We start from the raw sequence: 17,575 nt of genomic DNA on the forward strand, positions 1-17,575 counted from the left end.
CAGAAAATTCAAAGCAGTGATAAATACCTGCAAAAATTATTGAAATTTATTTAAAGCTACAAATAGATGTTGTTAGTTAATTACAATAAAAACAAAATTATGACTGAGAAGGTGCTCAGGAAGCTTAATGGTCTGAGGGTGGATAAATCTCCTGGACCTGATGGAATGCACCCTCGGGTTCTGAAGGAAGTAGCTGGAGAGATTGCAGAGGCATTAACAATGATCTTTCAAGAATCGATAGATTCTGGCATTGTACCAGATGACTGGGAAATTGCAAATGTTACTCCGTTATTTAAGAAGGGTGGGAGGCAGCAGAAAGGAAACTATAGACCTGTTAGCCTGACAACAATGATTGGGAAGTTGTTGGAATTGATTGTTAGGGATGAGATTACAAAATACCTGGAGGCACATGACAAGATTGGCCAAAGCCAGCATGGTTTCCTGAAAGGAAAATCCTGCCTGACTAATCTACTGCAACTTTTTGAGGAAATTACAAGTGGGGTAAACAAAAGAGATGCAGTAGACGTGGTGCACTTAGATTTTTAGAAGGCCTTTGACAAAGTGCCGCACATGAGGCTGCTTAGCAAGATAAGAGCCCATGGAATTAAAGGGGAGTTACTAACATGGGTGGAGAATTGGTTGATCAGCAAAAAGCAGAGAGTGGGAATAAAGGGATCCTATTCTGGCTGGTTGCTGGTTACCAGTGGAGTTCCACAGGGGTCAGTGTTGGGACTGCTGCTTTTTACGATATGTGTCAATGCTTTAGACTATAGGATTAATGGATTTCTGGCTAAATTTGTCAATGATACAAAGATAGGTGAAGGAGTGGGTAGTGTTGAGGAAGCAGAGAGCCTACAGAGAGTCTTGTATAGTTCAGAGGAGTGGGCAAAGAAATGGCAAATGAAATACAATGTTGGAAAGTGTGTGGTCATGCACTTCGGTGGAGGAAATAAACAGGCAGACTATTATTTAGATGGGGGAGAATTCAAAATGCAGAGATGCAAAGGGACTTGGGAGTCTTTGTGCAGGATACTCTAAAGGTTAACCTCTAGGTTGAGTCGATGGCAAAGAAGGCAAATGCAATGTTGGCATTCATTTCTAGAGGTATAGAGTATAAGAGCAGGGATGTGATGTTGAGACTCTATTAGGCACTCATGAGACTACACTTGGAGTATTGTGTGCAGTTTTGGGCTCCTTATTTTAGAAAGGATATATTGACATTGGAGAGGATTCAGAGAAGATTCACAAGAATGATTCCAGGAATGAAAGGGTTACCATATGAGGAACATCTGGCAGCTCTTGGACTGTATTCCCTGGAGTTCAAGAGAATGAGGGGGGATCTCATAGAAACAATCCAAATGTTAAAAGGCCTGAACAGATTAGATATGGCACAGTTATTTCCCATGTTAGGGGAGTTTTGGACAAGAGGGCATGACTTCAGGATTAAAGGACATCCACTTAGAATAGAGATGCGCAGAAATTACTTTAGTCAGAGGGTGGTAAATCTGTGGAATTTGTTGCCACAAGCGACTGTGGAGGCCACGTCATTGGTTGCATTTAAGGCAGAGATAGCTAGGTTCTTGATTAGCCAGGGCATCAAAGGGTATGGGGAGAAGGCAGGGGAGTGGGGATGACTGGAAAAATTGGATCAGCCCATGATTGAATGGTGGACCAGACTCGATAGGCCAAATGACCTACTTCTGCTCCCATATCTTATGGTCTTAATTTTCATCAACAATTTTAGAGCACACGTCAGTTTTCCAAATATTGACTACATTTCTTTTTCAACTTTCAATGAGATGTAGGGACTTTGTGCAGTGATATCTGCTTCACACCATCAGGATGTATGTCACTTAGGAGTCTTTAGATCACCAAGTTCAGTAATTTGCAGTGCGTTTCAAGTTCAGTAATTTCCCGTGCTGCACTAAATATGATGTTGGAAAGGCAATAAAGAATATTTTGATTTTTCTCTACAGTGCAGGATAGCGTTCTGAGATTTCTTTCAGCAACCAGAAGTCTTGATGATTTTGTTACACCTCAGCTTCAGCTTAAAGTCATTTTGTAGTGAGATCACACGAGTGAATCTGCAGATGCTGGAAATAAACAAAAACACAAAATGCTGGCAGAACTCAGCAGGCCAGACAGCATCTATGGGAGGAGGTAGTGACGACGTTCATCACCCTCCTGATGAAGGGTTTCGGCCCGAAACGTCGTCACTACCTCCTTCCATAGATGCTGTCTGGCCTGCTGAGTTCTGCCAGCATTTTGTGTTTTTATTGTAGTGATATCAGTTCTTTTTCATTAAAAGTGAATTTATTACCCAATCTGGAACTTGGATCCTGAAATCTGTCTGGCATGTCTTTACGTAGCTCACCCGTGGGCGTTGTATACTTGAAAATCATCATCTGGTATTCTTTCTTTCTCTTCAAACTTAGAGGCTCAGAAAGTGGAAAAGTCTGCGACAGCCAATGTTGCACTTAAATAAGGAAACGTGGACAGAAAAATGGAGTTAACTGATTTGTTTTTGAGAAGATTCACATTATTTTCTTGCAATGGAAGACTAATTTCATTACACTCTGCAAATTACTCTGTCAAATAAGTAATATCATGCCTGATATTTTTTAGGTGATTATTGAATGGATTCAGTAATCAACTCAACCTTCAGGCTCTTGAACCAAAAGGGATAATAACTTCACTCAACTTGCCCCTTCGTTGAAAAGTTTCCACAACAAATGGACTCACTTTCACGGACTCCTCATCTCATGTTCTTGTTACTTATTGCTTATTTATTTATTATTATTACTACTTAAATTTTTATTTGTACAGTTTGTTGACTTCTGCATTTCTGTTGAACACACTAGTTGGGCAGACTTTCATTGATTCTGTTATGGTTATTATTCTATAGATTTATTGAGTATGCCCACAAGAAAATGAATCTCTGTGTTGTATATGATGACATATGTGCACTTCCATAATCAAATTTTCTTTGAACTTTGAATGAAGCATTTGAATCTTCAAAGAATGTTATCACAGTTTCAAAAAGTGCATAAAAGCATCCCCTCTTGACAACTATCTGACTTCTGTGTGCAAATTCAAATATTCAAACTGTTCATTAATCTTAATTCAAAGCTCTCAAAATGGTTAAGAATTGAGAGCATGGAACTAACTTGCTTTTACAATCACTGTGATAACAATATTTAATGATTTATGCAGCTTATCATCTAGGTGTTTTGTGACAAGATATTTGTGAATTACACAGTGAATGGTAAATATGTTAGGTACAGCTTATTTCAAGAAAGTAATAACCCCAGGGTGGTGTCCTGTCATTGATATGTCCCAATTAGCACACAAGCAAGAGCGCTGGTGAGTGGAATGTCCTGCTCTTTTAAAAAAAAATTGCTTAACAACCCAAAATATTGACTCCCCTTCATATCTGCTTCCAGTCCCCTTGCAAATAACAACTCTTGAACCATATTTTTATCTTTTATGAAGAGATCATAATGAGGAAGCAAAGATTCATTGCCTGGCAAAGTTGATTCCTCTAACTGCAGTGGAAATTCTGTTGACATAAGTACGTTGTACAATGTTCTGAAAGAGGTAACAATAAAGATTGTGGAGGCATTATTAATAATCTATCAAAAATCATTGGACACTGGCATGTGCCAGAGATTGGAACATTTTAAATGTCAGTCCACTCTTTAAGAAAGGATGAAGGCAGCAGGAAGGAAATTATAGACCAGTTAGCCTGACCTCAGAGGTTGGGAAGACATTGGAGTCAATTGTTAAGGATGAGGTTATGGAGTACTTGGAGACACAGGACAAAATAGGACAAAGTCAGCATGGTTTCCTGAAGGGAAAATCTTTCCTGATGGACCTTGTAATTCTTTGAGGGGATGCAGTGGACTTTGTATATTTGGACTTCCAGAAGGCCTTTGACAAGGTTCCACACATGAGGCTGATTACCAAGTTAACAGAAAAGTTTCAAAGGTTTCAAAGGTACATTTAATGTCAGAGAAATGTAAGAAATATACATCCTGAAATGGATCAGCCATGATTGAATGGCACAGCAGTGTAGATGGGCCAAATGGCCTAATTCCACTCCTATGTCTTATGGTGTTATGTTGTCTTCCATATTCTCAGACATTTCATCTTTTTGTCTTTGACCAGAGCTGTCAATGAGTGGAATCACTTTCATTATTTGGTCTGGTGACATATGCAAAACTATACTCAGAAACTCCCTTACCGCTGACAGAATAATTTCTTCTGCAGTTGTATGGGGCTTTTCAGATTTAGCAATGAGCAATGCAGAGTTGCATGAAGTCTGCACACCATTAGTGTTTTGTTGTGAAATGCTGCAAAAATGTTTTGAAGCATTTGCCATTTCTGAAAGTTTTCAGGAAGTGACTGAAAATAAGCCAAGTTCTTGGATATTTTATCAGTGTATATTCTCTTTAAGAGTTCAAAGAGACTGGATGATTTTATTCTCTCATCTGTTTTAAAAAAAAAACATTTTCACACAACAGACCACAAACTGTCAACACTTTGTTTCTGTTTGGTCTGCTTTTGCCATTTTCATTATGGATTAAAGACCATGCTCAATAGCCCATTGTTTAAATCCAACCACAAGTTTTATTTTGTGTGCCATACTCTGCCAGAGCCTCGGTGAACACTTTTTTCAAAGTGGTTGTCTTGGAGGAAAGATTCCGTGAGTGGTCTTCCATGTCCTTCTCATAGCGCAGTGTTTTATTTTACGAGGCCAAGTTGCGAGCTTGACACTCAACACGGCATGGATGAAAAGCGTGTCGAACTCGGGAACCTTAGCTCCAGAGTGTGGCGCTGATGTCACTGCGCCACCAGCCGGTAAACCACAAGTACTCCAATCAATAAAAGGAAAACAATAATATCATAATTTGTACTGCAATTTGAGCGGGAGAAGCACATGTCACATAGATCCCTATCACAAAGAAACAAAGGGAATTACAGAGGCAAGAGATTGCCCAGGTGGATTGGAGGAGGATACAGGTGGGGATGACAGTAGAGCAGAGATAGCTGAAGTTTCTGGGAATAGTTCACAATGCAACAGGATAGATATGACCAAGGACGAAGTTCTCAAATGCAGGACTAGGCAACTGTGGCTGACAAGGGAAGTTAAGAACTGCATAAAACCAAGGAAAGGGTGTTTAAGTTGAGTGGAAAGTTGTATGATTTAACAAAAGGCAACAAAAAAAAGCTATAAACAAGAGAAAATCTGCAGAAGCTGGAAATCCGAACAAAACACACAAAATGCTGAAGGAACTCAACAGGCCAGGCAGCATATATGGAAAAAAGAACAGTCGACATTTCGGGCCAAGACCCGTCAGCAGGACTTATGCTTGGCCTATTGAGTTACTCCAGTATTTTGTGTGTGTTGACAAAATATGAGGGCAAGCTAGCCAATAATATAAAGCAGGACACCAAAAGATTTTTTTCAGTTATATAAAGAGTTAAATGGAGGCAAGAGTTGATATTTGGCCACTAAAAAATGACACTGGTGAGGTAGTAATGGGGGACAAAGAAAAGGCAGAAGAACTTAATGGGTACTTTGCATCTGTCTTCACTGAGGAAGACGCTAGCAGTTTGCCAGACCCTGTGAGTGTTAGGGGGCAGGAATGAGTGCCATTGCTGTAACAAAGGAAAAAGTACTAAGTAAACTCAAAGATCTTAAGTCAGATAAGTCATGTGGACCAGATGGACTACATCAGAGAGTCCTGAGAAAGATTGCTGAAGAGATAATGGATGCATTGGTCATGATCTTTCAAGATTCACTTGATTTTGGCATGGTACCGGAGGACTGGAGGATTTCAAATGTCACCCCATTCTTTAAGAAGGGAAATCATAGGCCAGTTAGCCTAACCTTAGTGGTTGGGAAAGTGTTGGAGTCTATTATTAAGGATAAGGTTTCAGGGTACTTGGAGACTAATCATAAAATAAGTCAAAGTCAGCATGGTTTCTGTGAAGGGAAATCTTGCCTGACAAATCTGGTAAAGTTCTTCAAGGAAGTAACAAGCAGGGTGGATAAAGGAGAGACAGTGGATGTCACTTACTTGGATTGCTAGGAGTCTGATAAGGTGCTACACATGAGGCTGCTTTAGAAGATTAATTCCTATTCTGTTACAGGAAAGATACTGGCATGGATAGCAGAATGGCTGACAGGCAGTAGGCAACAAGTGGAAATAAAGGGGGCCTTTCATGATTAGCCAGTGACTAGCGGTGTTCCTCAAGGTTCAGTATTGGGACCGATACTATTCACATTGTTTGTTAATGATTTAGATAATGGAATTGACAGCTTTGTGGAAAGTTTGCAGATGATATGAAGATAGGTGGAGGGGTAGGTAGTGCTGAGGAAGCAATGCAATTGCAGCAGGACTTAGACAAATTGGAAGAGTAGGCATAGAAGTGACAGATGGAATACAGTTTTGGAAATGTATAATAATGCATTTTGGTAAAAGGAACAATAGTGTGGACTATTATCTAAATGGGGAAAAGATTCAAACATCAGATGTGCAGAGGGACTTGGGAGTTCTCATGCAAGACTCCCAGAAGGTTAATTTACAGGTCGAGTCTGTAGAAAAAAAAAACAAATGCAATTTTGGCATTTATTTCAAGGGGACTAAAATATAAAAAGAAGGAGATAATGCTATGGCTTTCTTTATGAGACACTAGTTAGGCCGCACTTGGAGTATTGTCAACAGTTATGGGCCCCATATCAGAGAAAGGATATGTTATCATTGGAGACTAGATAAGGTGGCTGTGGAGAGGATGCTTCCTTCAGAGGGTGTATCCAAAACTCAAGGACACAGCCTCAAAACTGAGAGGTGAATTTTAGAACAGAAGAGGAATTTTTCTAGCCAAAGAGTGGTGAATCTGTGGAATGCTCTGTCATAGACCATGGTGGAGGCTGTCTGTTGGTATATTCAAAGCAGAAGTTAATAGATACCTGATTGGTCAAGGCATCAAGGTATATGGTGAGAAGGCAGCTGTATGGGGTTGAATGGGATCCAGGATCAGCCATGATGGAATAGCGGAACGGACTTGATGGGCTAAGTGGCCTAATTCTGCTCCAATTCTTATGGTCTTATGATATACACCAAAAAATGAAAATACTTTTGTTTTACCCCAGAAGATCATAAGCACTAGAGAATCTTATGAATGCAGTTCAGCAAGCAATAAACCTTCAAACAAGAGACCAAACAAAATCTCTTTTTGTGTGTATTTGTGTATCTCTAAAAAGTGCTGCAGCCACCCGCTATAATGAGGAAGAAGGAACACAAGCTCCCATACACAATGCCACATTTAATTTCACCCCAACAGAACTATAACTTACTGCCTTAGAGCAACATCTTCCTATGGAATCCATTCACTTACTGCAGTAAGACCATTGCAAACGGGCAAACCAATTACTATACCAACACATGGTCATAACTAAATACGGGAAATGGCAAACACTATAACAAGATGACAGCTTAAGGTTGGAATACCTTCCTCAGAGCTATGACGTGCAATCCTTACCTGTCTTGGAAGATGCAGAACTACCTTCTCCACAATCCAATGTTGCATAGCATCTTTGAAGCATTATTCTAGAAGATGGTACTGTGATGGATCAACAATGAAAGTCCAGACATATGAATTCACTCTATTACTGACAGGAGCAAGGATTATAAAAGGAAATTTTTTTTGGAAACTGAAGTTGAAAGTTGCAAGCGCATCCTTAGGGAATCATGTAACTCAGTTTGCAGAGGCTAAAGCTCTAGAATGATGTCTAAAACAAGTAAATACACCAGACCCAGCCTTGATATGTACTGACTGTAATTATGTTAGGGATGCAGTAGAAGGAGATCTCAGCTGGTCAACTACCGAATGCAGAATGCACAAAGATAAACTGTGGAAGAATATTTATGAATTATTATTCATTACCGGCCATTAGTTCAGGTGTTACACATGTGACGAGATCTGAAGGATTATTCTAAAGTGGACTGTTCTTTTAAAAAAGAGAGAGGGGGAGCGAACAGCTTGTGTGCTATTTCAGCAACAGAGAGAGAAAGTCTGTGAGTTGCCTTGGAAACTGAAAGGCGGAGCTATATGATGGACAGCTCATGTTCAGCACTTGTGAGATATATACAAGGTCAGCTGGCTTTTTAATTAGACACGCCAGAAACATGAGACATGCCAGGGCCAAGGAGGGCACTGGTGAGCTTTGTGTGCCCGTGACAAGGGTGGGGTTTTTGCTCACAGTGTGGACAAGGGGGTGACCGGTGGAAAGCTATCGGTGCGTTTAACCCTTGCCTGGGCTGATAGCATTACCATGGAAAACAGTCCTCTCTTTGTGGTCACAAGTCAGTGACTGTAAGTTTCGGGATGATGTTTGTCCGATAATAAAGGAACAGTCACAATACCACCTCCTATAAGACAAACAGAACTAACTGCACCAATGCAGGTGTAGTAAATTATTTATCTAGGCCAACTTCTGGCATCACAAATCAACCCACCTTATTGAAAACTTAATAGGTATATCCTTGTGATAGTGGATCATTGTACGGGATATACGTGGATAGTCCTAATAACTTCTGGTAGTGAGGCTGCAACCATAACAGCACACCACAGGGTGTCACTTCCACCTGCATACATGCCCACTGGGATTCTTCCTTCACTGGAAAAGGCTTTCGAGCCATGCGTGAACAAACAGAGATGCAAGTGAAGTTCAGCACACCATTCCACCTGCAATGGAATGGCACACGGAGCGAAGGTTAAGCGAGGCCTGGCAAAACTGATCTACTCTAGCATCCAAAACTGAGCTTCATTTGTCTCTGAAGTGCATCTGTCCATAAATGATATGCCAATTGAGAAAATAGGAATACACGAGACTGTTACACCTTATTTCATAATCTACAATGTCCATCTAAATACACCTCTGATTGCTTACTCAGGCCAACCATCACCTACACCTGATACAACTCTCCTTAAGGAATTGAGAGAGTTTATGAAAGTTCAAGGGAAAGCAAAGAAATCTGATAAGAAAGTTTGGATACCATAAAAAGGGGATTTTTAATTCCATAAAATTAATTCTGACCCAAGTTTCTCTCCCAGGTGGAAACATCATTGCCTCGTTACACAGGTTATCAATGATAGGACTGTGGTAGCAGAGACTGGGAGGGAAAACAAAGCTGTAAATAAAATTGCTTCCACAGACAACATCAAACCTACCACAGCAGCATTTATTCCCCAAGGATGAGTAGAACCCTTATATCAGACCAGTGTATGAGTCCACCACAGAAACCCTACACCTCACTGGGCATGCAGGTGAGGGTGAAAAGTATTGAAAACATAAAATACATGCTTAGATCTAAAAAGAAATGTAAACATTCATATTTGCTTGAGGAAGATCTCACAGATGCATTGCCCAGGAATGATACACCCAAAATGCATTGGTTTTTTTTCAGAGTAACAAAGACTCTTACTCCAGGAAGAAATGTTGTTTATCCTGTACTTTACTGTTAATGTATGTACTTACAATAATATTATTCTGTGCTTCCTTATTTACCATTCAGTTGTTTGCAGTCAAGGAAATTGTCTCATCTGGCTCAGACACACCTAATCTTAATGACGCAAGAGAATATCAGATTAAGAAGCTCTACAAGTAATGATGATTCTAATTTAAATATCACCAAATGGCTCCTGAACCTTGGTCATATATGAACTAATACACTGATAACCTTAACCCTTTCCTCTGTTAAAATTATTGACCTTGTCCTCTTAAACATTCACTCTGAACAACACACACAAAATGCTGGAGGAACTCAGCAGGCCAGGCAGCATCTAGGGAAAAGAGTACAGTCAACGTTTCAACTGAACTTTTTTTCCATAGATGCTGCCTGGCCTGCTGAGTTCCTCCAATATTTTGTGTGTGTTGCTTGCATTTCCAGCATCTGCAGATTTGTTCTTGTTTGTGATTAAACATTAACTCTGACTGCCTTTCAGTCAAAATGAACATCAATGCATATTAATGATTAATGACATGCTAAAAGACTGGAAGGTTCTAGGTCAGATATTGAAGGTAAACTGACATGGATCCCTTTACACTTGAAGAAAAGTATGGACTGTGTTATGTCATTGAATGGTCCCACTCATGGAAACGTGACATTGGAACTGTTAGACTAGAACTTTGTGAAAAAAGAATTTTTAATACAGTCTCTTCTACATTAGATGGATATCTCATTGTAATTTCCCTTTACAGCCAGCAAGTACATGAACATACTTACTACAATGATTTCAAACATTTCCTTTTCTCCAGTTATAGCCACTCTTCCACTCCATTGTTAAATGTCAAAGATAGCGTAACAATTTTCTGCATTACGTTTATATTCTAAATGATTCAGCAAAGCCCTTGATCCAGCTTTAGCATGAGGAGACAAGATGGAAAGGTGCACAGGAATAAAAGGTAAGATAAAATGAAAATGATTTCCTCCCTGTTCAATTGCAACTAATAAGCTTTTCAGAGATTTGAGTCACATCGAGTATCGTGTTTACCCAGATTTCCTATTTGCCCTTAATCAAACAGTCATGAATAGTTTGTGCTGTTGTGCGAATAATATCTTGCAACAAAAATTGAGTCTGAACTGTTGGTGTCGGACAAATCCAATTATATTTCTCATTGCCTTCCACTACAAGTTGAAAACCGAGACAAAAAAAGCAATCACAATTTTGACTGTTGGAGACTAATTGAAAATGCTAAATTTTGGGATTTGCACTGATAACATTACCCGCCAAATAGGTCCTAGATGCGGCCATTGTAGGAAGCATCCTCTCCATCTCTACTGTATCTAGGAATTTAATATTCACGAGGTTTCAATGAGATTCACCCTCATTCTTCTATACTCCAATGAGTACAGGCCAAGAGCCATCAAACGCTCCTCACACATTAACCCTTTCGTTCCCGGAGTGAATTCAATGGACCATCTCCAATGCCAGCACATGGTTTCTTAGTTAAGGGGCCCAAAATTGCACACTAATTCAAGTGTGATCTAACCAATGCCACATAAAGCCTCAACATCACATCCTTCCTCTTCCAGTATATTCTAGTTCTTTTGAAATGAATGCTAACATTGCACTTTCCTTCCTTACCACCAACTTAACCTATAAGTTTACCTTTAGAAAAACCTGTCAAGGACTCATGATTCCCTTTGCAGCTCAGAGTTTTGAATTTTCTCCCTGTTTAGAAAATATACAGCCTCATGTGCAATACCTTGTCAAAGGCCTTCTGAAAATCTAAGTAAACAATATCCACTGACTCTCCTATGTCCATCCCGCCTGTTATTTCCTCAAAGAATTCCAAAAGATTTTTCAGGCAAGATTTCCTCTGAAGGAAACTATGCTGATTTTGGCCTACGTTTTCACGTGCCTCCAACTACCCTGAAACCTCATCCTTAGTAATAGACCCCAGCATATACCAGCCATAGATGTCAGGCTAACTAGCCTATAATTAACTTTCTTCTGCCTCCCTTTCTTCTTAAAGTGTGGAGTGACATTTGCAGTTTTCCAGTCCTCTGGAACTATTCCAGAAACCAGTGATTCTTTAAAAGATTATTACTAATGCTTCCAAAATCTCTTCTGGTACCTCTATCAGAACCCTGGGTATAGACCATCAAGTCACCATCCAGGTGACTTAAACTTCAGACCTTTCAGATCTCCAGGCGCCTTCCCCTTAGTAATAGCAACTACACCCCCTGACACTTTTGAATGTCTGGCAGGCTGCTAGAGTCTTCCATATTCCACCATTTCTTTGTGCCCTATTACTAACTTTCCAGCATCATTTTTCAGTGTTCCAATATCCACTCTCACCTCTCTTTTACTCTTTATATATTAGAAAAAATATGTATCCTCTTTTATATTATTGGCTAGCTTACCTTCATATTTCATCTTTTCTCTCATAGATTCACAGTCATAGAAAAGTACAGCACAGAAACAGGCCTTTCTGCCCATCTAGCCTGTTCTGAACTATTTAAACTGATTACTCCTGTCGACCTGCACCTGGACCATAACCCTCCATACCCCTGCCAGCCATGTACTACCCAAGGTTCTCATACGCACTGAAAACGAGCTCACATGCACCACTTGTGCCGACAGCTCATTCAATGTTCTCCTGACCCGCTGAATGAAGAAGTTTCCCCTGATGTTCCCTTTCTCCCTCAACCCATGAACTCTAGTTGTAGTTCCACCCAACCTCAGTACAGAAAGCCTACTTACTTTTACCCTATCTACAGTATGCCTCTCATAATTTTGTATACCTCTATCAAATCTCTCTCAGTCTTTGTCGTTCAAAGAAATAAAGCCCTAACCTATTCAATCTTTCCTTATAACTCTTTTACATTTTTTACCCTTGCAATTTCTTAACTCTACCCACAATGATTCTACATCTATGTCACCACTTTCTAAGGATTTAATTTGATTTTTTACGACCAGAGCCACCCCATCCCCTCTGCCTACATGCCTGTCCTTTCTATACAAGATGTATCCTCTGGTCTTAAGCTCCCAGCAATAATCTTCTTTCAGCCATGACTCCGTGATGCCCACAATGTCGTACCTGCCAATCTCTAACTGTGCGACAAGATCATCTACCTTATTTCATATACTGCATTTCTTCAAATATAACACCTTCAGTCCTGTATTCATCACCCTTTTCAATTCTGCTTCCATTGACTGCAATTTTGCCGTATCATCTTCCTGTTCTGTGATAGTTTCACTACACACTGTATTGATTTGTATACCAACTGCCCCATCCTCAGCCCTATTACTCCAATTTTAACCCCTGCCAAATTAGTGTAAACCTGCCTCCAAACAGTTCTAACAAACCTGGCTGCAAGTATATTGGTCCCCCTTGGGTTCATGTGTAACCTGTCCTTTTTATACAAACCATACCTTCTCTAAAAGATATCACAATGATCCAGCAATCTGAAATCCTGCCCCTTGCACCACACCCTCAGCCACTCTTCCATCTGTACCGTCATCCTATTCCTGCCCTGAATAGCACATGATACCGGGAGTAATATAGGAACAGCTATCTTGAAGGTGCTAATCTTTAACCTTTTCCTTAACTCCCTTTACTGACTACACAGGACCTCTAACACCTTTCTAGTTATGGCATTGGTACCAAAGTGCACCATGAATCTGGCTGCTCACCCTCCCACTTCAGAATCTTCTGCAGCCTTTCTGAGCCGTTCTGGGACTTGGCAGCTGGGAGGCAACCCACCATCCTGGCTTCTCTTTCACAGCAACAGGGTCTGCTGTTGGTCTCCCTAACTATCGTCTCCTATCACTATTGTTCTGCCCGATTTTACCCTTCCCTGCTAAGCTTCACAATCAGCTACAGTGCCACTGACTGGCTGCTGCAGCTCTATGCTGATAGCTCATTCCCCCCAGCAGGGGTCTACTTGTTGTTGAGGGGAATGGCTACAGGGGTCTGCACTAACTGCTTACTCTCCTTACTTCCCCTATCTGAAGCCTGTGCTCTGGGTGTGACTACCTCAGTAAATGTCTCACCTCTGAGGTTTTCAGCCTCCCGGATGGCCCTGAGTACACCTAGCTCTGCTTTCAGTTCCTTGACCTCGTCAGTCAGGAGCTGCAGTTGGATGCACTTCCTGCAAATGTAGTCAACAGGGGGACCATTAGGTACCCTAAAATCACTCATCTCACAGGAGGAGCATGACACTGCCATTCTGCTTTCACTTGTTATACCTTTGTGAATGAAATGAACTGTCTTCAGTGCGGTGAAAGACATTAGCAGCTGATGAACATTACCAGGCGATAAAGACAGTGATCCAAACTTGCATCAAGGAAAACTGTGAGAACTGTTTGCGAAGGAGAACATTTTAAAGATGATCCAATATGTATTTATAAAATGGACATTGGTGTGTTGCTGTTGCGCATTATTGGAAAAATTGTAAGTGTAATAACCCTTTGAGGTTTCGGAAACATGTGAAGCTGAGACTAAGGAAGTGTACAAAGAGAAATTCACACGGAAACCCTTACATTGGGAAGGACTCAATAAATTCTTTGAAAATCCAGTCAAGGAGGGCTCTTCTTGCATCTGTAACTTACTGGAACAGTGGGTGGAGAAATAGTCTACTCCCAGGTGGAGTCTTAGGTAGAGTTTGGTCTTGAAACTGGTTTCCATAGTGAGAAGTTGGGTTAGAAATCTTCGCTTAGCTTGAAAGGAGTGTGATAGATATTCAGCCCATGGACAGGGCAGCTTTTTGCTAAGTTCAGCTATCTAAACATAGCAGCTGAAACTTCTAGAGACCTGAAGTTATCTTTGAGTAAGTTAAACTTCTAACCAATATTCTTTGCTCAGCATCTGAGGCGCCAGTCCTCAGTTTGTAATCTAAATTATAAGCAGTAATTAGTCTAAAGTTAAAAAGGCAGCTTTGCAAACAAACAGCACTGTTTGTAGAGCACAGACTGATGGCCCACAGTTCAAGGCTGATTGCTCAGAAGGTTCAGTGCGAGACACTGGGATTATATTAATTGGCTTGTATAAAACCAGACAATACTGTACTGCCCAAGTTATTCAGTTCAAAGAAGCTGGCAGACCAGATTGATATATCACTTAAGCACATTGAATAGCTGATCTATTAATAGTTGGAAGGTTTGTGTACTCAAAGACTCAGCTTCATCTTTAAGTGCTTTAACTTTGAATGCTTTGGAACTCTGCCCCTGGAAGTGTTTTCCAGCGGTGTGAAAGGGTGCCTGAAAAAATATTACATCCATGTAAATTAACCCAAGTGGTAAAAAATACAGTACAAATGTAAGATTTGTTAGGAATGGTCCAGGAACATCAAGAAGAATGATAAGACCATAAGATATAGGGGAAGAAATACACCATTCGGCCCATTGAGTCTGCTCCGCCATCCAATCATGGACTGATCCAATTCTTCCAGTCATCCCCATTCCACTGCCTTCTCCCCATACCCTTTGATGCGCTGGCTAATTAAAAACCTATCTATCTCTGCCTTAAATACACCCAATCACTTGACCTCTACAGCCACTCGTGGCAACAAATTCCACAAATTTACTAAATTTACCACCATCTGACTAAAGTAATTTCTCCGCATCTCTGTTCTAAGTGGAACTCTCTTTTCCCTCGTGTCCCAGATTCCCCTACCATGGGAAATAACTTTGCCATATCTAATCTGTTCAGGCCTCTTAAGATTCGGAATGTTTCTTTGAGATTCCCCCTTTTTCTCCTAAACTTTAGGGATTCCAGCCAAGAGCTGCCAGACATTCCTCATACAATAACTGTATGATAAAAGAATAGAGGACGAAAATCCATTTCTCTGACTTAAATTTCTGCAATAGATGAATCATTCATGTGTAACTATTTGGGCTGTCTTTTTACCTTTAGGAATTGTACTCATGCTTTGGAAATTATTTATGTTTTAGAAATTGTTTGTATTTGGGAAACCATTTATAAGGTAGAGATCATCTGAGTTTTAAATGTGTTTTATGAATTTTATCTAAATTTAAACATGTTTCACTAAAAATAAATGAACTGTGTTTAAACTACTTTGTTAGCTGGAAGTATCTCCTCCTAGATAGGGAAGGGGGCCCTCTGCTCAAATACTGGACATTGGTAGCTTTATCACTGTAGAGGATAAACAATGAAGTGAGCTATTCTTTGAAAACTATCTAGCTGCTGAATAGCCTCCCTTTATTGTGGATACCCATAGTTAACTACATTGAATAGTACTTAAGATCTTTGTTTGAGCTTGGAGCTTTGCATTTAGCAAACCCAATACTTTATTCAAAAGAAACCCAATATGAACAGGCATCTCTCCATCTTGCTATACTGTACATGTTCCAACCTAGTCAAAGCTAATACTGGAATTCTTCAACATTCAATTCAACAATTTAAAATAACCAGTCTTTCCAGTTTGTATTAAAACTGATCAGATCTGATGAAGGGTCATCAACACAAACGATTAACTTATTTTTTTCTTTCTCTGCAGATGCTGCCTGACCTGCTGAATATTGGTAGCATTCTCTTTTAATTCAGCTTTCCAGCAACTAATATGTTCTGTAACTCTTATTTTCCACATTACACTTTGCTCTTACTCATTCCTCTCTTCTCAAACAATTCCTTCTCGTACAATTTGGGACTGGCTCTCCTAAGAAGGTTGCCTGTTTAAGATTCACTGCAGATAGGTGTCATCCTAAGGGCAACCCTGAGTGTGTGATGTTCATGCTGTCAGGAAATCTAAGGTCAATAATTAGTGTAACACACAATAATAAATGGAAGGGAAGATTACTTTTCCAGTCTGACGAGGTGCAGGATATTGTCTTTTCAAAATCTCTGCATAACTGACTGTGGTTTTCCCTTTCTAGGTTGTATTCCATTTTATTTTAAGAAATTAGTCAGAATTTAATTATCCTTATTGAGATAAACTATCCTGTTAAATTGTGAAAACTGCCCTTGGTATGATTTAAGTTGTCATGTGAAAGTCCTTCATTTTAGGCATGATATCCCATTTAAAAAAAGCATGTTTTAAGTTTTCTGCCCCATGTCTAGGATTCAGTGAGTTGAAATAATTGGGGAATCTGATAATAGTTAATAAATTTGCAGCTCCCTGTGATCTTGGGATTTTCTGTTGTCGTTCTTCTATACTACACTGAATATGTGCCTAATAGGCCCCTCCTCTCTTCAAGTATCAGTTCTTCCATATGATTAAATAAGTCTAGCAAATCCTCATTGCACTCTTTCCTTAACAAGACCATCCTTTCTTGGATAAGAAGTGCACACAAAATTCCAGAAGGGTTCTCACTAATTCTTTGCAGCAAGACATCCTTTCTTGTATATTTCTATCCTATCCCAATGAAAAACAACATAACATTTGCCATTTGAACTGCTGACTGCTTTCAACAACTAATGCACAAGGATATCTGGGTCTCATTTCACCTTCCTAGAGTCATATAATCATAGAACACTACACACACAGAAATAGACCCTTTGGTCCATCTGATCAGGGCTGAACTATTAAAATGTCTAGTTCCATCAACTTGCATCCCAAACATAGCCCTCCATACTATCTCATCCATGGTCCTATCCAAATGTTGACATCAAATCCACATCCAGTACTTGTGCTGGGACCTCATTCCACACTTTCACCACCTTATGAGTGAAGAAGTTCCCCCTCATGTTCCCCTTAAACATTTCATCTCTCACTTTTAACCTATGACATCTAGCTATAGTTTCAATAACCTCAGTGGTAAAAGCCTGCTGGCATTTACTCTATCTATACCACTCATAATTTTATTTACCTCTGGCTAATCTTCCCTCAATCTTCTATGTTCCAGGGAATAAAGCCTTAGCCTATTCAACCTTTCCCTGAAACTCATGTCCTCAAGTCCTGGCAACATCCTTGTAAATTTCCTCTGCACTCTTATTTACATCTTTCCCATAGGTAGGTGCCATAACTTCACACAATACTCTAAATTAATCCTCATCAACATATTATAAAGTTCAACATAACATTCCATCTCGGGTACT

The sequence above is a fragment of the Hemitrygon akajei genome, chromosome 1 (assembly GCF_048418815.1).
Source record: "Hemitrygon akajei chromosome 1, sHemAka1.3, whole genome shotgun sequence".
NCBI classification, from domain to species: domain Eukaryota; kingdom Metazoa; phylum Chordata; class Chondrichthyes; order Myliobatiformes; family Dasyatidae; genus Hemitrygon; species Hemitrygon akajei.